Source organism: Ranitomeya imitator, chromosome 1, assembly GCF_032444005.1.
Source record: "Ranitomeya imitator isolate aRanImi1 chromosome 1, aRanImi1.pri, whole genome shotgun sequence".
Classification (NCBI taxonomy): Eukaryota; Metazoa; Chordata; class Amphibia; order Anura; family Dendrobatidae; genus Ranitomeya; species Ranitomeya imitator.
This window is the reverse complement of record NC_091282.1, coordinates 12,078,189-12,103,133: the sequence shown is the minus strand read 5'-3', so window position 1 is coordinate 12,103,133 and position 24,945 is coordinate 12,078,189. Positions and strand designations below refer to the sequence as shown.

Below are 24,945 nucleotides of genomic sequence, written 5' to 3'. Positions count from 1 at the left end.
TGACACATATATATATATAGACAGTATATATGTTGTTTGTTTTTTTTACACATGGATCCCTTGTATAGCCGTATGTCGGTTTTGCAAGCCTGCGAGAAAAATACGCAGTACGGATGCCATACGGATTACATGCCATGCGCAAAATACGCTGACACACCCTGCCTACGGAGGAGCTACGGACCACTATTTTGGGGACTTTTCAGCGTATTACGGCCGTAATATACGGACCGTATTGTCTTATGCTGAGTTCGACTCCAGCCTTAGGCTGCCGTCACACTAGCAGTATTCGGTCAGTATTTTACATCAGTATTTGTAGCCAAAACCAGGAGTGGAACAATTAGAGGAAAAGTATAATAGAAACATATGCACCACTTCTGTATTATCACCCACTCATGGTTTTGGCTACAAATACTGATGTAAAATACTGACCAAATACTGATAGTGTGACGGCAACCTTAGGGTTGGCGTAACACACTAAACAAAATATAATAATAAAGTGTGTTCGCCACCCAGGGTCCACTGTGCAGAGATGTAATACTGCAGCTAATGTGAACAATGGCGGAGAACGCAGTGAGCGATTGCTAGCTCTCACTGAGTTAGACATCACTCAGTGAGCAGCACACGCAGTATTACCACTCGCACACAGTAACGAAGCAGATGCTCTGCTATAGAACAGTGTCACTCGCACACAGTAACGAAGCAGATGCTCTGCAATAGAAGTGTCACTCGCACACAGTAATGAAGCAGATGCTTTGCAATAGAACAGTGTCACTCGCACACAGTAACGAAGCAGATGCTCTGCTATAGAACAGTGTCACTCGCACACAGTAACGAAGCAGATGCTCTGCAATAGAAGTGTCACTCGCACACAGTAATGAAGCAGATGCTCTGCAATAGAACAGTGTCACTCGCACACAGTAATGGAGCAGATGCTCTGCAATAGAGCTGTGTCACTCGCACACAGTAATGAAGCAGATGCTCTGCAATAGAGCTGTGTCACTTGCACACAGTAATGGAGCAGATGCTCTGCAATAGAACCTTGCCACTCGCACACAGTAACAAAAGATATGACGCTAGACACAATCCCTATTAACCTCACAGAGGATCGAAGCTCCCCAGAAAACATCTGTGAGCTGATATTAATAGTCTGGGAACCTTTATGGCGATTGGCTCCTTACCAGAATATTAACATCAGCCCTCAGCTTTCCCTCTGCTGGTTATGAAAATTATGCAGGAGCCCATGCAATTTTTTTTTACATTTTTTGAAAAATAAACAGATATTGCGTTTCAAGCAGATTTTGTGTGTGTGTGTGAGGCGCCGGGATTCTCCTGCTGCACAGGATAGATCCCAAGCCTTGTCTGGTGCAGTGGTCTCCCATTCAGGGTCGGCCACTGGGATGACTGCTCAGCACAGACTCCGGTCCCAGTGCTTTTCCCTCCCAGGATCGTGCTGTATGTGAAGTTATTGCTGGCTCTCCAGCTAAGCCTATGGTGACTACTGGTTCACACGTGCAGCGTTATGCTCTGGAGCCTAAGTCCAGATTTCACCCATCTGAGCATGTCTATGATGTGGCGCCTTCCCATTGGTGCTCGGACGTCAGCTGCTCTGGTGATCTGGCAGCTTCAGATTTGTCCACAGGCAAGGTCCTGTCTGTCTGGACTTGAGCTTAAAGGGAATCTGTCACCCCAAAATGGCCTATAAACTAAGGCCACTGGCATCACGGTCTTATCTACAGCTCAGTGTCCCGACACGCTCCTCCTGCTTCTTCTGCGGCTGTTCCTCCTGCTCGTTCCTGCCGCTCAGCTCCAGGATCCCGGCGCGCTTTCCTCTGTGCTTCTGCAGTGGCGCCGACTCTTCCTGCTTCCAGTTCCCAGCGCGCTCCTCTCCTCGGTGCTCCTCAGCTTCCTGTTTCTGGCTCTGCTACAGGGATCCGTCTCCTGCGCAAGCGTTCTGGCTTCTCTAGAGGGCGTACGCGCTACAATCCTTCTGCTGTTGGATACCTGAATCCATTGATCTCCTACAGCCAATCCGGGTGAGGTGTCTGGTATATCAGGCCGTCTCCCCTGCATGGTGGCGCCTGATCGTCATTTGCTTTTTGCTTATGTCTCTGGCCTCTCTGTTCTCTAGTGTCTGGCATCCCTGTGCTATTCACGTCATCCTGCGTTATCCCTTGTCCATGCTCTCCTCTGCCTCTGTTAGCATTTCCCATCGTTCGTTTCCCTTAATCCTCTCTCTCTCTCTCCCTACAGATTCGCCTTCGTTCCAGCTTCCCTGTTTTCCTGTACCTTTGAGCGTGTGTTTTCTGTTGCAGTTGTTCCAGTCGTCCTGGTTCCAGTATTACCGTCCCCAGTACTTTCTTTGTTTTTTGTCTCATTCCCTTCCCTCCTTCTGAGCCGCATCTCTCGGTATTAGCTACTGTGGTCTGGTGACCTCTGGGCCTTCTCCTGACGGTCCCTGTATAGGGGTCGGTCCCACTAGGTCAGCTTGCCCAGGGGTAGGTCTTTTTCACGGTCCAGAGGGTCCACTCTAGCTCCACCTCCTTGGTAGTGTCACAGTACGATCAGGCCATGGACCCCGCCGGTACCGCGTTTTCTGCCCAGAAGGAATTGGCGCACTTGCGCGACAATCAGCAGCACATTATGTCCTTTATGAAGACCATGGAGTCTCGCCTGACTTCGTTACAGGCGGCTGACCCAGTTAATGCTACTCAACTTGCGGGTCTCCAGCAAGAGCTCTTCCAGCAGCGTGATACGCAGGCACATATGCTGACCAGTATGGCTTCAATCGACGACCGCCTATTTAACTTGCAGTCGTCTCTGCGGTATCCGCTCAAGTAGTCTCTCAAGACTCTAACTCTGCTTCTTTGCCTCATCCGCCACCTCGTCTTGGCAAACCTCCTAGGTTTAGTGGGGATCCCAAACTCTGTAGGGAGTTCCTGAACCAGTGCCGTCTCCCATAGTCTCAATTGGCGTTTTTTCTGGAGACCTTTCGCAAGGTTTTTGATGAGCCCGGACGCTTGGCCTCTACGATGGAATCTCTTCAACCTTCAGCAAGGTTCTCTAACTGTTGGCCAATATGCCATCCGCTTTCGTACCCTAGCCTCGGAGCTAGGGTGGAACAATGAGGCTTTGGTGGGTGCCTTCTGGCGAGGTCTGTCTAGTCGGATAAAGGATGAACTGGCTGGACGGGATACCCCAACTGCTTTACAAAATCGTATTTCCCTGTCTACGCGCATTGACTTACATTTTCAAGAACAATCTCGTGTGTCCGCTAGAGAGAGGAGACCTATTCATTCCACACCGTCTGTCCGCTGGTCTGGGAGTCTGCGGCCTTTGGTGTCTCCTTCTGCTTCCGTTCCTGAGCCCATGCAAGTAGATCGAGTCAAGATGGCGGAACAGCGTCGTAGGGAGAGACGTTCTCTGTTGTGGTCTTGCCCCGAGAGACTGGAAAACTCCTCCGCCTAGGACAGGTAAGAGACCTCCCTAGGGGTTCCTGATTCCTCTCAACCTTTGTTCTTGTCAGTCTTACTGGTTCTTAATCTGAAGCGTTTTTCTGAGGTCATGTATGTGGATTCGGGCATGGCAGGCAATTTTTTCAGTCTTGAAGTGGTTCGGAGGCTTCGCGTTCCAGTTCTCAATTTGGACACTCCACATTTAATTGCCTCCGTAGATGGGAGACCTTTGCAAGACGCCATCACCATGGTTACGGAAGAAGTTGAGCTGCAGATCGGGGCTCTACATTGTGAAAAGATCACTTTTTACGTTCTGCCTAATCTCGCCCATGCTCTGTTACTCGGGTTACCGTGGCTCCAAACTCATGAACCTACTTTTGACTGGCGTTCAGGAGACATGCTTCGTTGGGGACCTACTTGTAAGAAACAATGTCTACTGTCCGTTTGTCCTGTTGTCCCTCCAGTGGCGGTTTCCGTCCCCTCCGGATTACCTTCTCCTTACTGGTCCTTCATTGATGTCTTTGACAAGAAAGAAGCTGAGAGTCTTCCTCCGCACCGTTCCTATGATTGCTCAATCGAGCTTCTTCCCGGTTCTACAGCACCTAGAGGAAGAATTTACCCGCTTTCTCCTGCGGAGACTCAGGCTATGTCCGAATACATCCAAGAAATTTTAACTAAAGGATTCATTCGGAGGTCTTCTTCACCCGCAGGTGCGGGATTTTTCTTCGTCAAGAAGAAGGACGGTTCGCTTCATCCTTGCATTGACTACAGAGGCCTGAATAATATCACGGTCAAAAACAAATACCCTCTACCTCTCATTCCGGAGCTCTTTGATCGGCTTAGAGGGGCGCGAATCTTCACAAAGTTAGATCTACTGGGTGCTTACAATCTTGTTCGTATTCGCGCCGGAGATGAATGGAAGACCGCCTTTAACACCCGGAACGGTCATTATGAATAGCTAGTCATGCCGTTCGGCCTGTGCAATACTCCCGCAGTCTTCCAGGAATTCGTCAATGACATCTTCCGAGACCTTCTCTACTCCTGTGTTGTGGGGTATCTAGATGACATCTTAGTTTTTTCAGCTGATTTACCGACCCACAGAAGAAGTGTTCATTTGGTTTTGCAACGTTTGAGAGAAAATCGTCTTTATGCTAAGTACAAGAAGTGTCTCTTCGAGCAAACTTCTCTACCCTTTCTTGGATACATCATCTCGGATTCTGGACTTAAGATGAACCCTGAGAAAGTGAATGCCATTCTCAATTGGCTGCGACCCTACGGAGTAAAAGCCATCCAGCGGTTTCTTGGATTTGCTAATTACTACAGGCAGTTCATATCACATTTCTCCTCTGGGATTCAGCCTCTTTCCTCCCTTACCCGTAAAGGTTCCAACCCGAAGATATGGACCCCGGAGGCCGAAAATGCCTTTATGCTCCTGAAGCAGTCTTTTTCCTCCGCTCCTGTATTGCACCGTGCAGAGATTAACAAGCCATTTATTCTTGAGGTTGATGCCTCCTCCTCAGGTGCTGGAGCAGTGCTTTCCCAAAGGTCCCCTGTGGATCGAATGGTTCCATGTGGATTCTTTTCAAAAGCGTTTTCTGCCTCAGAACGCAATTATACCATCGGAGACCGTGAACTCTTGGCCATAAAGCTGGCACTTGAAGAATGGAGGTATCTTCTGGAGGGAGCCGTACATCCATTTGTAATTTTCTCTGACCCTAAAAATTCGGCCTATCTTCAGACTGCGCAAAGACTTAATCCACGACAGGCCCGATGGTCCTTGTTTTTTGCTCGTTTCAACTTCGAGCTTCGTTGTCGGCCTGGTGACAAGAATATCAAAGCTGACGCACTGTCTAAGCTTTCCCAGCTGGAGGATACCGACAAAGAACCAGCACATATCTTGGATCCTTCCAAGATGGTCACTGTAGCTCCTTTAAGGGTGTTCAGTCCGCCTCCGGGTAAAACCCTTGTGGCTGAAGGTGACAGAGAAATGGTGCTTCGCTGGGGATATTCTTCGAAATTGGCAGGTCATGCGGGGATTAAGAAGACTTTCCTTTTCATCGCCCGCTACTATTGGTGGCCTACGTTACGTCAAGATGTGGAAGAGTTTGTCGCTTCTTGTCCTTCCTGTGCCAAGAACAAAGTGCCAAGACAGTTACCCCGTGGCGCTCTGCTTCCTCTTCCAGTTCCTTCTGCCCCGTGGCAGCATATCGCCATGGAATTTATTACTGATCTACCAAGTTCCTCAGGCTGTACCGTCATACTTACAGTAGTAGATCGGTTCTCTAAAATGGCCCATTTTGTTTCCGTGCCCGGTCTACCCTCGGCTCCTGAATTGTTCGCATCTCGGCTGCAGGAAAATGGTCGCCGCGATCTCCATCTGCGCACGTGCAGCATTCCGCGGCCATTTTCCTGGAGCCCCAGGAAGCCGAGAAGAACCATCTGCGCACGCGCGGCCTCACAAAGATGGCCACGCCCACCGATAAGCAGCTGAATAGCGCAGATCGCGCTATTTTCCTTGAAGCTGCGCAGTGGATTTGCCACTTGGACATGCGCACACCACTACACCACCAACGGAGATCTGGGGGAGAAATAGCGCTGTCACCACGCCCATATGACCTGACCAGCGTGAGTGACAGCCCAAAACGGCGACTTTACAAAGGTATTTCGGCAGCATAGGTGGGGAATAAAGGCTCCAAAATACACTAATGTAAAGCACAGCTCTGCCCCTATTTAACGCTATTTTTAGCTCTTCTTGAAAAAACGGGGTGACAGGTTCCCTTTAATTATCTTCACACCTGAATGTAGGGTTGAGCGACTTTTCTTTTTATAGGATCGGGTCGGGTTTCACGAAACCCGACTTTTTCAAAAGTCGGGTCGAGTGAAATCGGCCGATCCTATAGAAAAGTCGGGGTCGGGGTTGGCCGAAACACGAAACCCAATGCAGTGCATTGGGTTTCTAATGGTTCCCAGGGTCTGAAGGAGAGGAAACTCTCCTTCAGGCCCTGGGATCCATATTTAAGTGTAAAATAAAGAATCAAAATAAAAAATATTGATATACTTACCCTCAGACGTGCCCTGGTTCTCACCGGCAGCCTTCCTTCCTATGAATGAGCGCCTGAAGGACCTTCGATGACGTCGCGGCTTGTGATTGGTAGTGTGAGCGGTCACATGGGCGTCACGCGACCAATCACAAGCCGCGACATCATCTAAGGTCCTTCAGGCGCTGATTCTTAGGAAGGAAGGCTGCGGGTTAGAACCAGGGCGCGTCCGAGGGTGAGTATATACCTATTAGGAATATACTCACCCTCGGACGCGCCCTCGGACGCTTCCTTCCTAAGAATTAGCGCCTGAAGGACCTTAGATGACGTTGCGGCTTGTGATTGGTCGCGTGAACGCCCATGTGACCGCTCACACGACCAATTACAAGCCGCGACGTCATCGAAGGCCCTTCAGGCGCTCATTCTCAGGAAGGAAGGCTGCCGGTGAGAACCAGGGCGCGTCCGAGGGTGAGTATATCAATATTTTTTATTTTTATTCTTTATTTTACACTTAAATATGAATTCCGATACCGATTCCCGATATCTTAAATATCGCCGACCTCATGGCCGACCCCACACAGGGGTCGGGTCGGGTTTCATGAAACCCGACTTTGCCAAAAGTCGGCGACTTCTGAATCTGGCCGACCCATTTCGCTCAACCCTACCTGAATGTACTTTGTTTCACATATATACATAAGTCTGCCAAGACATCAGTCTGCCCAGTGTATCACATAAGCATATCATAGAAGTGTAATGCTCAGAATTAATTCCAGAATGGAAGCAAAAGGGAACTGAAGGTAACTGGCCAGTCACTGTAAACAATGTTTCTGTTTGTTTTCACTCTCATCCCTATAATCCTTCACTTTCTACTAACCTCCTTAATCTCTACACCTAGTAAGGAACTGTTCATTTCTTCTTCAATCCTCCCCATCCATCTCACCTCCTCCTCTGAACTGTTCCTCAACATACAATCCTCTGTCTCCAAGCACAGACAGCCCCTCATGCCCTCTCCTGCTCCCACCTTCTAACACTTTCTCTGCTCCTCCTCACTGCCGGTGATGTTGCTCCAAATCCTGGTCCTCCTCCCCATCCCCACAGTCAGTTCTACCTCCCATCCACGCTCTATCACAACTTTCCGTAATCTCTCTAACCTTATACCCATTTGCCCGGCCCCCGCTTCCCCAGTCCCAATAACAGGAGCTCTGTGGAACGCTCACTCAGTCTGCAACAAACTTTCCCATATCCATGATCTTTTAATTACTCACAAACTTTCCTTCCTCGCCATCACCGAAACATAGCTCACCCCTTCTGACACAGCCTCTCCTGCTGCACTTTTGTATGGTGGATTCCACCTTTCTCACACACCCCGCCCCAGCAGCAAACATGGTGGAGGAGTTGGTTTTCTCCTGTCAGATAACTGCTCCTTCACCCCAATCTCACTGCCATCCTCTGTTACCCTCCCTTCCTTTGAGGTGCACTATGTGCACATCTACTCACCCTCCAACTGGCTGTCATTTGCCGCTCACTAGGGCCAGGCTCCACCTTTTTTGACCACTTCACCACCTGGCTACTTAATTTCCTTTCCGCGGACATCCCCACTACCATCATGGAAGACTTCAACATCCCCATTGACACTTCCCTCTCAGCTACCACCAAACTTCTATCTCTCACTTCCTCCTTCGGCCTCACTCAATGGTCTTCTGCAGCCACTCACAAAGATGGCCACACACTGGACCTCATCTTCACCCGCCTCTGCTCCCTATCTAATCTCTCTAACTCTCCTCTCCCTCTTTCTGACCACAACCTACTCACATTCTCTTCCCTCTCCACTCCTTGCCCACAATCCCCACCCCACAAACTTGCACACCCTCGCAGAAATCATAAACACCTCGATCTACACTCACTGTCTGAATCCCTCCTCCCTCTCACAGACATAAGTTCCCTGCCGCTTTGTATAACACCACAATAGCTGTAGCTTTGGAATCGGTCGCCCCTCGCACAGATACCAAAGCTCAAAATCAACAGTTAGCCCTGGCACACAAGCCTGACCAAAGAACTGAGGCGAGCTTCCAGGGCTGCTGAGTGGAGATGGAAAAGATCCCACTCCAACGAGCACTTCATCGCATTCAATCAGTCCGTCACTACTTTCGAGGCCACACTCGCCACAGCTAAACAAACCTACTTCTCATCTCTCATATCCTCCCTGTCTCACAACCCAAAACAGTTATTCAACACCTTCAACTCTCTCCTCCATCCCCCAGCACCTCCTCCCTCCCCACTAATCTCAGCTGAAGACTTTGCCTCATTTTTCAAGCAGAAGATTGATAACATCAGAGACAGTTTTGGTCAACAACTCCCAGAGCTCTTTCTCCCAACTGCCCAGCCCTCCACCTCCAAAACCAACTTCTCCACCATTATAGATTGACTCTCCACTCTACTCTCAAGATCACATCTCACCACCTGTGCACTTGATCCGAACCCATCCCACTTCATCCTAAACCACACCACAGTCTTCATCCCAACCCTAACCAATCACTAACAACTGGTGTTTTCCCCTCAAGCTTTAAACATGCCTCAATCACACCCATCCTCAAAAAGCCCTCCCTTGTCCCATCCTCTGTATCTAGCTATCGCCCTATATCACTTCTCCCCTATACCTCAAAACTACTGGCACAACACGTCCATCTTGAACTGTCCTCCCACTTCTCTTCTTGCTCCCTCTTCGACCGCTTACAATCTGGCTTACGGTCACACCACTCCACTGAAACTGCCCTAACTAAGGTCACCAATGACCTAGTAACCTCAAAGGCCAAGCGACACTACTCTGTCCTCCTCCTCCTGGACCTGTCCTCTGCCTTTGACACAGTGGACCATTCCCTATTATTACAGACCCTCTCATCCCTTGGCATCACAGAATTGGCCCTATCCTGGACCTCATCATACCTAAATGACCGGACATTCAGCGTCTCCCACTCACACACCACCTCCTCACCTCGCCCCCTATCTGTCGGAGTCCCACAAGGTTCAGTCCTAGGGCCCCTGCTCTTCTCCATCTACACCTTCGGCCTGGGACAGCTCATAGAATCTCACGGCTTTCAGTATCATCTGTCATACCGTTGCTGCCGCCTCCCCAGTCAGCGTCTCTTTCTCCGCGCTCGCTCCCGGCCTCTGCTTCTCGTGCGCGCACGCATACCAGGTTCAGTGCTGCGCGTGTGCACTTCTGATCTTGTCTCCTCTATGGTCCTGGAGGACTAATACCCTGTGGTTGGTTCTGCTTATTGTCCTCTCTATGGTACTTGAGGTCTGTTACCTGGAAGTGCTACCCTGCCTGTAGGTATTTAAACTGCTTCCTGCCGTCCCTCTGTGCCTGGTTATCATTTGTTCCTTCAGGTGTTCCTGTCCGCTCTTAGTCTCTGTGAAGTTCGTTTTCCCTCTGACTTTGGGTTTATCCTGTCTTACTGCTGCAGTTTACCCATTAGTCCTGTGTCTCTGCAGTTCCTGTCTTTCCTGGATCCTGCTAGCCTCTGTGTTTCCTCAGTCCCTTTGCCAGTCCCTGTACTGGTGCAGTTTACCCATCAGTCCTGTGTCTCTGCAGTACTCTCTATAGGACTGCACTCGGGTGTCATCTGAGTGCAGCCTGATTCTATAGCATTACTCTGTGGTCCTACTATCCACGCCTCATCTTGGTCTTCTCCCGTCCTGGTCCTCCAGCTTCCGTGGCGATAGTCCCTCACGGGCCTGCCCCTAACTCTCCCTGTATAGGGGGCGGTCTATCTGGTCAGCTCGTCCGTGATGGGTTCGTCGTCGCGGTCTAGAGGGTCCACTTCCCGTTTTCCTCCTGTGAATCGTCACACTCACTATAGGACTGCACTCGGGTGACATCTGAGTGCAGCCTGATTCTTACAGCATAATATCATCTCTATGCTGACGACACAGATCTACATCTCTGGACCAGATATCACCTCCCTACTAACCAGAATCCCTCAATGTCTGTCCACTATTTCATCCTTCTTCTCCACTGGATTTCTAAAACTTAACATGGACAAAACAGAATTCATCATCTTTCCCCCATCTCGCGCGACCTCCCCAACGAACCTATCCATTACAGTAAATGGCTGCCCACTCTCCCCAGTCCCACAAGCTCGCTGCCTCGGGGTAATCCTTGACGCTGATCTCTCCTTCAAACCACATATCCAAACCCTTTCCACTTCCTGCCGACTTCAACTCAAAAATATTTCACGGATCCGTACATTCCACAACCAAGAATCTGCAAAAACCCTGGTCCATGCCCTCATCATCTCCCGCCTTGACTACTGTAACCTCCTGCTCTGTGGCCTCCCCTCTAACACTCTCGCACCCCTCCAATCTATTCTAAACTCTGCTGCCCGACTAATCCACCTGTCCCCCCGCTATTCCCCGGCCTCTCCTCTCTGTCAATCCCTGCACTGGCTCCCCATCACCCAGAGACTCCAGTACAAAAGCCTAACCATGACATACAAAGCCATCCACAACCTGTCTCCTCCATACATCTGTGACCTCATCTCTCGGTGTAACAGGCCAGATTAACCCCCCGCCCAGAATATACCCAAGGTTAAAGTGGCCTAGGCCAGATTATACTCCTCCGGGTCAGAATATACCCCAGCTGCTGTAGATCAGATTTTTCAGGTTTTTGAGAACCATTGAGTGATATATTCAATAACAGGGCCCCAGGCAGCACACGAGGGGCAGAGACAGCGAACAAGGTCCCAGGCAGCAACCAGGGGCGTCAGGCAGCACACAGGGTGCCAGGCATCAAACAGTGAGCCCAAGCAGCATACAGGGGCCCCTGGCATCACACAAGACCCCAGGCAGCACATGGGGTGCAGCGAACGGGGTCCCAGGCAGCACACGGGACCCCAGGCAGCGCACAGGGGCCCCAGGCATCACACAGTGGCCCCAGGCAGCACACAGGGGCCCCAGGCAGCGCAAGGGCGCCAGGCAACATACAGGGGCCCCTGGCAGCGCACGGGGCCCCAGGCAGCGTACAGTGGCCCCAGGCAGCACACAGGGGCCCCTGGCAGTGGACAGAGGGGCAGGGACAGCGCATGGGACCCCAGACAGCGCACTGGGGGGAGAGACAGCATGCAAGGGGGAAGAGACAGCGCGCAAGGCCCCTGTGCGCTGTCTGGGACCCCCATGCACTGTCTAGGGCCCCTGTGCGCTGTCTGGGACCCCCCGTGCGATGTTTGGGGCCTCGTTCTTGAGTAAATCACTCAATCCTGTGCAATGTCTGGGGCACCTGTGTGATGTCTGGGGCCTCTGTACAATGTGTGATGTCTGGGGCCCCTGTGTGATGTTTGGGGCCCCCGAGCGCTGCTTGGGGCCCCGTGCATTGCCTCGGGCCCCAGTGTGCTACCTGGGGCCCCGTGTGCTGCCTGGAACCCCGTTCGCTGTCTCTTTCCCCCCATGTGTTGCCTGAGGCCCATGTGTGCTGCCAGGGGCATCTGTATTCTGCCTAGGGCCCTTGTGCATTTCCTGGGGCCCTGTGCGCTGCCTGGGACCCCGGTCGCTGTCTCTGCCCCCGTGTGCTGCCTGGGTATATCACTCAATCCTGTGCCATGTCTGGGGCCCCATGCGCTGTCTCTGCCCCCCCTGTGCTCTGCCTGATGCCCCTGTGTGCTGCCTGGGGCCCCGTCATCACGTATATCACTCAATGGTTCTCAAAAGCATGAAAAATCTGATCTACAGCAGCTGGGATATATTCTGGCCCAGAGGGGTATAAACTGGCCTAGTCCAAATAATACCCTTTGTATATTCTGGGTGGGGAGGTTAATCTGGCCTGTTACACCGGTACTTTCCTGCATGCAACCTCCGATCCTCACAAGATCTCCTACTCTACTCCCCTCTTATCTCCTCTTCTCACAATCGTATACAAGATTTCTCTCATGCATCCCACCTACTCTGGAACCCTCTACCCCAACACATCAGACTCTCGCCTACCATCGAAACCTTCAAAAAGAACCTGAAGACCTACCTCTTCCGACAAGCTTACAACCTGCAGTAACCACCGATCGACCAAACCGCTGCACGACCAGCTCTACCCTCGCCTACTGTATTCTCACCCATCCCTTGTAGATTGTGAGCCCTCGCGGGCAGGGTCCTCTCTCCTCCTGTACCAGTTATGACTTGTATTGTTCAAGATTATTGTACTTGTTTTTATTATGTATACCCCTCCTCACATGTAAAGCGCCATGGAATAAATGGCGCTATAACAATAAATAATAATAATAATTAGTTATTCCATGGCGCTTTACATGTGAGGAGGGCTGCACATAATAAAGACAAAGACAACGATCATGAACAATACAAGTCAGCGACAAGTACTGGAGAAAGGACCCCACACGTGAGAGCTCAGTCTACAAATTACACAAGTGGAACATTTACACCTAAACCCCGGCTGTAGCACAAATCCCACACGACGTATATGTGCGTCACTGTGATGTGGAACCGACCATAGATGTCACTCATTTAAAGGAAGACGTGAAATCTCTACATTGTCCTGTGCCGAGATTACTTATCTGTGCATCATGAATCGTGGTCTGTGTTATAGGGGCCACTGAGACTCTTTACCCCGGGGCCCCGAAAACCTGGAGCCGGCCCTGTATACATCTCTATGTACTGGCTGATAACAGCGAGAACAAAAGAGCTGCACACGGCAAGGCGACCTACTAATCACATGACCGTGAGCGTGAGGTCACCACAGGTTCTTCATCCCATCACACCACTGAGCACCGCCCCTGATCACATGACCGTGACATCACCACAGGTCCTTCAGATCATCCACCGCAACAGATTCATCCTGGAAAAGAGAAAATCTCATCTCCTAAATATCAACGAATATACAGAGAACCGCGCCCAGCAGAGGCCGAATGTACAGAGAGCGGGAGGCGGCTCAGTACTGAGCGTGTACCAGCACCTGAGTGACGGCAGCACGGAGGAGACGAGCGACAGAGACTCCGGTACAGGATCCATCAGTCACTGACGTCTTGTAGATGTGATCGGAGCCTCAGATACAGGATCCATCAGTCACTGACCTCTTGCAGATGGGATCGGTGCCTTAGTTACAGGATCCATCGGTCGTGGTCGGTGACGTCTTGTAGATGTGATCGGAGCCTTAGTTACAGGATCCATCGGTCGTGGTCGGTGACATCTTGTAGGTGTGATCGGAGCCTTAGTTACAGGATCCATGGGTCGTGGTCGGTGACGTCTTGTAGATGTGATCAGAGCCTTAGTTACAGGATCCATCGGTCGTGGTCGGTGACGTCTTGTAGATGTGATCGGGGCCTTAGTTACAGGATCCATCGGTCGTGGTCGGTGACGTCTTGTAGATGTGATCGAAGCCTTAGTTACAGGATCCATCGGTCGTGGTCGGTGACATCTTGTAGATGTGATCGGAGCCTTAGTTACAGGATCCATCGGTCGTGGTCGGTGAAGTCTTGTAGGTGTGATCGGAGCCTTAGTTACAGGATCCATCGGTCGTGGTCGGTGACGTCTTGTAGATGTGATCGGAGCCTTAGTTACAGGACCCATCGGTCGTGGTCGGTGACGTCTTGTAGATGTGATCGGGGCCTTAGTTACAGGATCCATCAGTCACTGACGTCTTGTAGATGTGATCGGAGCCTTAGTTACAGCATCCATCAGTCACTGACATCTTGTAGATGTGATTGGAGCCTTAGTTACAGGACCCATCGGTCGTTGTCGGTGAAGTCTTGTAGATGTGATCGGAGCCTTAGTTACAGGACCCATCGGTCGTTGTCGGTGAAGTCTTGTAGATGTGATCGGAGCCTTAGTTACAGGATCCATCGGTCGTGGTCGGTGACATCTTGTAGATGTGATCGGAGCCTTAGTTACAGGACCCATCGGTCGTTGTCGGTGAAGTCTTGTAGATGTGATCGGAGCCTTAGTTACAGGATCCATCGGTCGTGGTCGGTGACATCTTGTAGATGTGATCGGAGCCTTAGTTACAGGATCCATCGGTCATGGTCGGTGACGTCTTGTAGATGTGATCGGAGCCTTAGTTACAGGATCCATCAGTCACTGACGTCTTGTAGATGTGATCGGAGCCTTAGTTACAGGATCCATCGGTCGTGGTCGGTGACATCTTGTAGATGTGATTGGAGCCTTAGTTACACGATCCATCGGTCGTGGTCAGTGACGTCTTGTAGATGTGGTCGGAGCCTTAGTTACAGGATCCATCGGTTGTGGTCGGTGACGTCTTGTAGATGTGATCGGAGCCTTAGTTACAGGATCCATCGGTCGTGGTCGGTGACGTCTTGTAGATGTGATCGGAGCCTTAGTTATTGGATCCATCGGTCGTGGTCGGTGACATCTTGTAGGTGTGATCGGAGCCTTAGTTACAGGATCCATGGGTCGTGGTCGGTGACGTCTTGTAGATGTGATCAGAGCCTTAGTTACAGGATCCATCGGTCGTGGTCGGTGACGTCTTGTAGATGTGATCGGAGCCTTAGTTACAGGATCCATCGGTCGTGGTCGGTGACGTCTTGTAGATGTGATCGGAGCCTTAGTTACAGGATCCATCGGTCGTGGTCGGTGACATCTTGTAGGTGTGATCGGAGCCTTAGTTACAGGATCCATGGGTCGTGGTCGGTGACGTCTTGTAGATGTGATCAGAGCCTTAGTTACAGGATCCATCGGTCGTGGTCGGTGACGTCTTGTAGATGTGATCGGGGCCTTAGTTACAGGATCCATCGGTCGTGGTCGGTGACGTCTTGTAGATGTGATCGAAGCCTTAGTTACAGGATCCATCGGTCGTGGTCGGTGACATCTTGTAGATGTGATCGGAGCCTTAGTTACAGGATCCATCGGTCGTGGTCGGTGAAGTCTTGTAGGTGTGATCGGAGCCTTAGTTACAGGATCCATCGGTCGTGGTCGGTGACGTCTTGTAGATGTGATCGGAGCCTTAGTTACAGGACCCATCGGTCGTGGTCGGTGACGTCTTGTAGATGTGATCGGGGCCTTAGTTACAGGATCCATCAGTCACTGACGTCTTGTAGATGTGATCGGAGCCTTAGTTACAGCATCCATCAGTCACTGACATCTTGTAGATGTGATTGGAGCCTTAGTTACAGGACCCATCGGTCGTTGTCGGTGAAGTCTTGTAGATGTGATCGGAGCCTTAGTTACAGGACCCATCGGTCGTTGTCGGTGAAGTCTTGTAGATGTGATCGGAGCCTTAGTTACAGGATCCATCGGTCGTGGTCGGTGACATCTTGTAGATGTGATCGGAGCCTTAGTTACAGGACCCATCGGTCGTTGTCGGTGAAGTCTTGTAGATGTGATCGGAGCCTTAGTTACAGGATCCATCGGTCGTGGTCGGTGACATCTTGTAGATGTGATCGGAGCCTTAGTTACAGGATCCATCGGTCATGGTCGGTGACGTCTTGTAGATGTGATCGGAGCCTTAGTTACAGGATCCATCAGTCACTGACGTCTTGTAGATGTGATCGGAGCCTTAGTTACAGGATCCATCGGTCGTGGTCGGTGACATCTTGTAGATGTGATTGGAGCCTTAGTTACACGATCCATCGGTCGTGGTCAGTGACGTCTTGTAGATGTGGTCGGAGCCTTAGTTACAGGATCCATCGGTTGTGGTCGGTGACGTCTTGTAGATGTGATCGGAGCCTTAGTTACAGGATCCATCGGTCGTGGTCGGTGACGTCTTGTAGATGTGATCGGAGCCTTAGTTATTGGATCCATCGGTCGTGGTCGGTGACGTCTTGTAGATGTGATCGGAGCCTTAGTTACAGGATCCATCGGTCGTGGTCGGTGACGTCTTGTAGATGTGATCGGAGCCTTAGTTACAGGACCCATCGGTCGTGGTCGGTGACGTCTTGTAGATGTGATCGGAGCCTTAGTTACAGGATCCATTGGTCGTGGTCAGTGACGTCTTGTAGATGTGATCGGAGCCTTAGTTATTGGATCCATCGGTCGTGGTCGGTGACGTCTTGTAGATGGGATCGGTGCCTTAGTTACAGGATCCATCGGTCGTGGTCGATGACATCTTGTAGATGGGATCGGCGCCTCAGTTACAGGATCCATCGGTCGTGGTTGGTGACGTCTTGTAGATGTGATCGGAGCCTTAGTTACAGGATCCATCGGTCGTAGTCAGTGACGTCTTGTAGATGGGATCGGAGCCTTAGTTACAGGATCCATCGGTCGTGGTCGGTGACGTCTGTAGATGTGATCGGAGCCTTAGTTACAGGATCCATCGGTCATGGTCGGTGACGTCTTGTAGATGTGATCAGAGCCTTAGTTACAGGATCCATCGGTCGTGGTCGGTGACGTCTTGTAGATGTGATCGGAGCCTTAGTTACAGGATCCATCGGTCGTGGTCGGTGACATCTTGTAGATGTGATCGGAGCCTTAGTTACAGGATCCATCGGTCGTGGTCGCTGACGTCTTGTAGATGTGATCGGAGCCTTAGATACAGGATCCATCGGTCGTGGTCAGTGAAGTCTTGTAGGTGTGATCAGAGCCTTAGTTACAGGATCCATCGGTCGTGGTCGGTGACGTCTTGTAGATGTGATCGGAGCCTTAGTTACAGGACCCATCGGTCGTGGTCGGTGACGTCTTGTAGATGTGATCGGGGCCTTAGTTACAGGATCCATCAGTCACTGACGTCTTGTAGATGTGATCGGAGCCTTAGTTACAGCATCCATCAGTCACTGACATCTTGTAGATGTGATTGGAGCCTTAGTTACAGGACCCATCGGTCGTTGTCGGTGAAGTCTTGTAGATGTGATCGGAGCCTTAGTTACAGGATCCATCGGTCGTGGTCGGTGACGTCTTGTAGATGTGATCGGAGCCTTAGTTACAGGATCCATCAGTCACTGACGTCTTGTAGATGTGATCGGAGCCTTAGTTACAGGATCCATCGGTCGTGGTCGGTGACATCTTGTAGATGTGATCGGAGCCTTAGTTACACGATCCATCGGTCGTGGTCAGTGACGTCTTGTAGATGTGGTCGGAGCCTTAGTTACAGGATCCATCGGTCGTGGTCGGTGACGTCTTGTAGATGTGATCGGAGCCTTAGTTACAGGATCCATCGGTCGTGGTCGGTGATGTCTTGTAGATGTGATCGCAGCCTTAGTTACAGGATCCATTGGTCATGGTCGGTGACGTCTTGTAGATGTGATCGGAGCCTTAGTTGCAGGATCTATCGGTCGTGGTCGGTGACGTCTTGTAGATGTGATCGGAGCCTTAGTTACAGGATCCATCGGTCGTGGTCGGTGATGTCTTGTAGATGTGATCATAGCATTAGTTACAGGATCCATTGGGCGTGGTCGGTGACGTCTTGTAGATGTGATCGGAGCCTTAGTTGCAGGATCCATTGGTCGTGGTCGGTGACGTCTAGTAGATGTGATCGAAGGCTTAGTTACAGGATCCATTGGTTGTGGTCGGTGACGTCTTGTAGATGTGATCGGAGCCTTAGTTACATTATCCATCGGTCGTGGTCGGTAACGTCTTGTAGTTGTGATCGGAGCCTTAGTTACAGGATCCATCGGTCGTGGTCGGTGACATCTTGTAGATGTGATCGGGGCCTTAGTTACAGAATCCATCGGCCGTGGTCACTGACATCTTGTAGATGTGATCGGAGCCTTAGTTGCAGGATCCATCGGTCGTGGTCGGTGACGTCTTGTAGATGTGATCGGGGCCTTAGTTACAGGATCCATCGGCCGTGGTCGGTGACGTCTTATAGATGTGATCGGGGCCTTAGCTACAGGATCCATCGGTCGTGGTTGGTGACGTCTTGTAGATGTGATCGGGGCCTTAGTTACAGGATCCATCGGCCGTGGTCGGTGACGTCTTGTAGATGTGATCGGGGCCTTAGTTACAGGATCCATTGGTCGTGGTCGGTGACGTCTTGTAGATGTGATCGGGGCCTTAGTTACAGGATCCATTGGTTGTGGTCAGTGACGTCTTGTAGATGTGATCGGAGCCTTAGTTACAGGATCCATCGGTCGTGGTCGGTGACGTCTTGTAGATGTGATCGGGGCCTTAGTTACAGGATCCATTGGTCGTGGTCGGTGACGTCTTGTAGATGTTATCGGAGCCTTAGTTACAGGATCCATCGGTTGGTGACATCTTGTAGATGTGATCGGAACCTTAGTTACAGGATCCATCGGTCATGATCGGTGACGCCTTGTAGATGTGATTGGAGCCTTAGTTACAGGATCCATCGGTCGTGGTCGGTGACGCCTTGTAGATGTGATCGGAGCCTTAGTTTCAGGATCCATCGGTCAGTGACGTCTTGTAGATGTGATTGGAGCCTTAGTTACAGGATCCATTGGTCGTGGTCGGTGACATCTTGAACATGTGATTGGAGCCTCATTTACAGGATCCATCGGTCAGTGACGTCTTGTAGATGTGATCAGAGCCTTATCTACAGGATCCATCGGTCATGGTCGGTGACGCCTTGTAGATGTGATCGGAGCCTTAGTTACAGGATCCATCGGTCAGTGACGTCTTGTAGATGTGATCGGAGCCTTAGTTACAGGATCCATCGGTCGTGGTTGGTGACGTCTTGTAGATGTGATCGGAGCCTTAGTTACAGGATCCATCGGTCGTGGTCGGTGACGCCTTGTAGATGTGATCGGAGCCTTAGTTACAGGATCCATCGGTCAGTGACATCTTGTAGATGTGATCGGAGCCTTAGTTACAGGATCCATCGGTCATGGTCGGTGACGTCTTGTAGATGTGATCGGAGCCTTAGTTACAGGATCCATCGGTTGTGGTCACTGACGTCTTGTAGATGTGATCGGAGCCTCAGTTACAGGATCCATCGGTCAGTGACGTCTTGTAGATGTGATCGGAGCCTTAGTTACAGGATCCATCGGTCATGGTCGGTGACGTTTTGTAGATGTGATCGGAGCCTTAGTTACAGGATCCATCGGTCGTGGTCGGTGACGTCTTGTAGATGTGATCGGAGCCTTAGTTACAGGATCCTTCTGTCGTGGTCGGTGACGACTTGTAGATGTGATCGGTGCCTTAGTTACAGGATCCATCGGTCGTGGTCGGTGACGTCTTGTAGATGTGATCAGAGCCTTAGTTACAGGATCCATCGGTTATGGTTGGTGACGTCTTGTATATGTTGATCGGAGCCTTAAGGTACCGTCACACTGAACGATATCGCTAGCGATCCGTGACGTTGCAGCGTCCTCGCTAGCGATATCGTTCAGTTTGACACGCAGCAGCGATAAGGATCCTGCTGTGACATCGTTGGTCGCTGCAGAAAGTCCAGAACTTTATTTCATCGCTGGACTCCCTGCAGACATTGCTGAATCGGCGTGTGTGACGCCGATTCAGCGATGTCTTCACTGGTAACCAGGGTAAACATCGGGTAACTAAGCGCAGGGCCGCGCTTAGTAACCCGATGTTTACCCTGGTTACTAGCGTAAAAGTAAAAAAAAAAACACTACATACTTACATTCCGCTGTCTGACGTCACCGCTGTGCTTTCCGGCCGCTGTGCTTACACAGTGCAGAGGAAAGCAGAGTGCCGGAGGACAGACAGCGGAATGTAAGTATGTAGTGTTTGTTTTTTTTACTTTTATGCTGGTAACCAGGGTAAACATCGGGTTACTAAGCGCGGCCCTGCGCTTAGTAACCCGATGTTTACCCTGGTTACCAGGGAACCGGCATCGTTGGTCGCTGGAGAGCTGTCTGTGAGACAGCTCCCCAGCGACCAAACAGCGACACTGCAGCGATCGACATCGTTGTCGGTATCGCTGCAGCGTCGCTTAGTGTGACGGTACCTTTAGTTACAGGATGCATCGGTCGTGGTTGGTGACGTCTTGTAGATGTGATCGGAGCCTTAGTTACAGGATCCATCGGTCGTGGTCGGTGACGTCTTGTAGATGTGATCGGAGCCTTAGTTACAGGATCCATCAGTCACTGACGTCTTGTAGATGTGATCGGAGCCTTAGTTACAGGATCCATCGGTCGTGGTCGGTGACGTCTTGTAGATGTGATCGGAACCTTAGTTACAGGACCCATCGGTCGTGGTCGGTGACGTCTTGTAGATGTGATCGGAGCCTTAGTTACAGGATCCATCAGTCACTGACGTCTTGTAGATGTGATCGGAGCCTTAGTTACAGGATCCATCGGTCGTGGTCGGTGACGTCTTGTAGATGTGATCGGAGCCTTAGTTACAGGATCCATCGGTCGTGGTCAGTGACGTCTTGTAGATGTGATCGGAACCTTAGTTACAGGATCCATCTGCCGTGGTCAATGCCGTCTTGTAGAAGTGATCAAAGCCTCAATTACAGGATCCATCGGTCAGTGACGTCTTGTAGATGTGATCGGAACCTTAGTTACAGGATCCATCGGTCAGTGACGTCTTGTAGATGTGATCGGAGCCTTAGTTACAGGATCCATCGGTCGTGGTCAGTGACGTATTGTAGATATGATCGTAGCCTTAGTTACAGGATCCATCTGTCGTGGTCGGTGACGTCTTGTAGATGTGATCGGAGCCTCAGTTACAGGATCCATCGGTCGGTGACGTCTTGTAGATGTGATCGGAACCTTAGTTACAGGATCCATCGGTCATGGTCGGTGACATCTTGAACATGTGATTGGAGCCTCATTTACAGGATCCATCGGTCAGTGACGTCTTGTAGATGTGATCAGAGCCTTAGCTACAGGATCCATCGGTCATGGTCGGTAACGTCTTGTAGATGTGATTGGAGCCTTACTTACAGGATCCATCGGTCGTGGTTGGTGACGTCTTGTAGATGTGATCGGAGCCTTACTTACAGGATCCATGTGTTGTGGTCACTGACGTCTTGTAGATGTGATCGTAGCCTCAGTTACAGGATCCATCGGTCAGTGACGTCTTGTAGATGTGATTGGAGCCTTATTTACAGGATCCATTGGTCGGTGACGTCTTGTAGATGTGATCGGAGCCTTAGTTACAGGATCCATCGGTCATGGTCGGTGACATCTTGTAGATGTGATCGGAGCCTTAGTTACAGGATCCATCGGTCATGGTCGGTGACGTCTTGTAGATGTGATTGGAGCCTTAGTTGCAGGATCCATCTGTCGTGGTCGGTGACGTCTTGTAGATGTGATCGGGGCCTTAGTTACAGGATCCATAGATCGTAGTTGGTGACGTCTTGTAGATGTGAATGGAACATTAGTTACAGGATCCATCGGTCATGGTCGGTGACGTCTTGTAGATGTGATCGGAGCCTTAGTTACAGGATCCATCGGTCATGGTTGGTGACGTCTTGTAGATGTTGATCGGAGCCTTAGTTACAGGATGCATCGGTCATGGTTGGTGACGTCTTGTAGATGTGATCGGAGCCTTAGTTACAGGATCCATCGTTCATGTTTGGTGACGTCTTGTAGATGTTGATCGGAGCCTTAGTTACAGGATCCATCGGTCATGGTCGGTGACGTCTTGTAGATGTGATCGGAGCCTTAGTTACAGGATCCATCGGTCATGGTTGGTGACGTCTTGTAGATGTTGATCGGAGCCTTAGTTACAGGATGCATCGGTCATGGTTGGTGACGTCTTGTAGATGTGATCGGAGCCTTAGTTACAGGATCCATCGTTCATGTTTGGTGACGTCTTGTAGATGTTGATCGGAGCCTTAGTTACAGGATGCATCGGTCATGGTTGGTGACGTCTTCTAGATGTTGATCGGAGCCTTAAGGTACCGTCACACTGAACGATATCGCTAGCGATTCGTGACGTTGCAGCGTCCCGGCTAGCGATATCGTTCAGTTTGACACGCAGCAGCGATAAGGATCCTGCTGTGCCATCGTTGGTCGCTGCAGAAAGTCCAGAACTTTATTTCATCGCTGGACTCCCTGCAGACATTGCTGAATCGGCATGTGTGACGCCGATTCAGCGATGTCCTCACTGGTAACCAGGGTAAACATCGGGTTACTAAGCGCAGGGCCGCGCTTATTAACCCGATGTTTACCCTGGTTACCAGCGTAAAAGTAAAAAAAAACACTACATACTTACATTCCGCTGTCTGTCCTCCGGCGCTGTGCTTCTCTGCACTGTGAGCGCAGGCCAGCCGGAAAGCAGAGCACAGCGGTGACGTCACCGCTGTGCTTTCCGGCCGCTGTGCTTACACAGTGCAGAGGAAAGCAGAGTGCCGGAGGCAGGGGTGGATTAAGGGTAGCCAGGGCCCCGGGCTGTTAAGACACTGTGGGCCCCCCCCCCCCGGTCATGTGACGGGGGTCATGTGACGGGGGTCATGTGACGGGGGTCATGATATACCCGAACCAGATTATTCCAGAAAAATGGCCGGGCCCTACTCTACTGTAACCTTTTAAATATTTGGTAGAATCTGCAATACAATTTAGGTATATTTTGACCAATAATATCACATACAAGGAACAGATACCACCGCGCCATGACCAGACCACAAATTACAACCACAGTGATTGAATAATATCACATACAAGGAACAAATACCACCGCACCATGTCAAGACCACATATTACCACCACTTGGTGACCAAATATCACATACAAGGGACAAATACCACAACACCATTTCCAGACCACATATTACCACCACATAGTGACTGAATACTACAATACTGATCAGTAAAAAACAACAACACAATACTATCACCATAAGTGCCAGTATTCACAGGAGATCTGTACTTAGTATGCAGTGTCTGTGTAGAGGTAATACAGAGATCACTGGTGACATTATACACAGGACCTCTATATAGTATACAGTGTATAGTGTCAGTGTAACACTGACTCACCAGTGACGTCTCTAGGTGAAGTCCTTCATCTTTCATCCAGCACAGACCGACATCATTTCTTCCAGCCAGGACTCGTTTCTGCAGGAAATAACACAGTTATCTCGAGCTACACTTACAGAACACATTACTTAATTTTTCACAACTTCTACATTACACCACATGAAGATAAAAAGGCGATATAGTGTCACTCTGCACAGTAACAGGACCGACCCCCATTTAAAACAGTATACTCAAAAAATAAAATAAATACATCACTGCAGTAATAATATCCCTTAATTAGCCCCTATGGTAATAATATTCCACATCCTGGCCCCGTGTGTCTCATTCCTGGCTCCAGCCATATGTTCTCGCATCCTGCCCTCATGAGTATCCATTCTACACCATATGATCTCCCCATCCTACCCCATCTGTCTCCATCGTATCCATCCTGCCCCATGATCCAATCCTGCCCCATGTCTTTCATTCTGCCCCGTGTCTCCAATCATGCCCCGTGTCTACATTCTGCCCATGCCTCCAGTCCTGCCCCCAGTGTGTCCAGCAATCTGCCCCAGTATGTCCAGCATATTGCCCCAGTGTCCAGCAATCTGCCCCAGTGTCCAGCAATCTGCCCCAGTGTCTCCAGCATATTGCCCCTAGTGTGTCCAGCATTGCCCCCAGACAGTGTGTCCAGCAATCTGCCCCAGTGTGTCCAGCAATCTGCCCCAGTGTGTCCAGCATATTACCCCCAGTGTGTCCAGCAATCTGCCCCAGTATGTCCAGCATAGTGCCCCAGTGTGTCCAGCATATTGCCTCCAGACAGTGTGTCCAGCAATCTGCCCCAGTGCGTCCAGCATTGCCCCCAGACAGTGTGTCCAGAATATTACCAACCGTGTGTCCAGCAATCTGCCCCAGTATGTCCAGCATTTCCCCCAGTGTCTCCAGCATTGCCCCAGTGTCTCCAGCATTGCCCCAGTGTCTCCAGCAATCTGCCCCAGTGTCTCCAGCAATCTGCCCCAGTGTCTCCAGCCATCTGCCCCAGTGTCCTCCAGCATTGCTCCAGTGTCCTCCAGCCATCTGCCCCAGTGTCCTCCAGCCATCTGCCCCAGTGTCCTCCAGCATTGCCTCAGTGTCCTCCAGCCATCTGCCTCAGTGTCCTCCAGCCATCTGCCCCCAGTGTCCTCCAGCCATCTGCCCCAGTGTCCTCCAGCAATCTGCCCCAGTGTCCTCCAGCAATCTGCCCCAGTGTCCTCCAGCCATCTGCCCCAGTGTCTCCAGCCATCTGCCCCAGTGTCCTCCAGCCATCTGCCCCAGTGTCCTCCAGCCATCTGCCCCAGTGTCCTCCAGCCATCTGCCCCAGTGTCCTCCAGCCATCTGCCCCAGTGTCCTCCAGCCATCTGCCCCAGTGTCCTCCAGCCATCTGTCCCAGTGTCCTCCAGCCATCTGCCCCAGTGTCCTCCAGCCATCTGCCCCAGTGTCCTCCAGCCATCTGCCCCAGTGTCCTCCAGCAATGTGCCCTAGTGTCCTCCAGCAATGTGCCCCAGTGTCCTCCAGCAATCTGCCCCAGTGTCCTCCAGCCATCTGCCCCAGTGTCCTCCAGCCATCTGCCCCAGTGTCCTCCAGCCATCTGCCCCAGTGTCCTCCAGCAATGTGCCCCAGTGTCCTCCAGCCATCTGCCCCAGTGTCC

General features: G+C 50.9%; 1 protein-coding gene and 1 pseudogene across 1 annotated transcript in view; both read left to right on the top strand.

Annotated features, from left to right (window-relative positions):
- LOC138657470 (zinc finger protein 585A-like) overlaps positions 1–24,945 on the top strand; it is a 115,483-nt pseudogene that overhangs the window by 22,867 nt on the left and 67,671 nt on the right.
- LOC138657437 (zinc finger protein ZFP2-like) overlaps positions 13,269–24,945 on the top strand; it is a 492,419-nt gene continuing 480,742 nt past the window's right edge. Inside the window, exon 1 of the mRNA XM_069745228.1 lies at positions 13,269–13,488. The gene's annotated coding sequence lies outside the window, so the exon portion shown is untranslated. The remainder of the gene's footprint in view (positions 13,489–24,945) is intronic.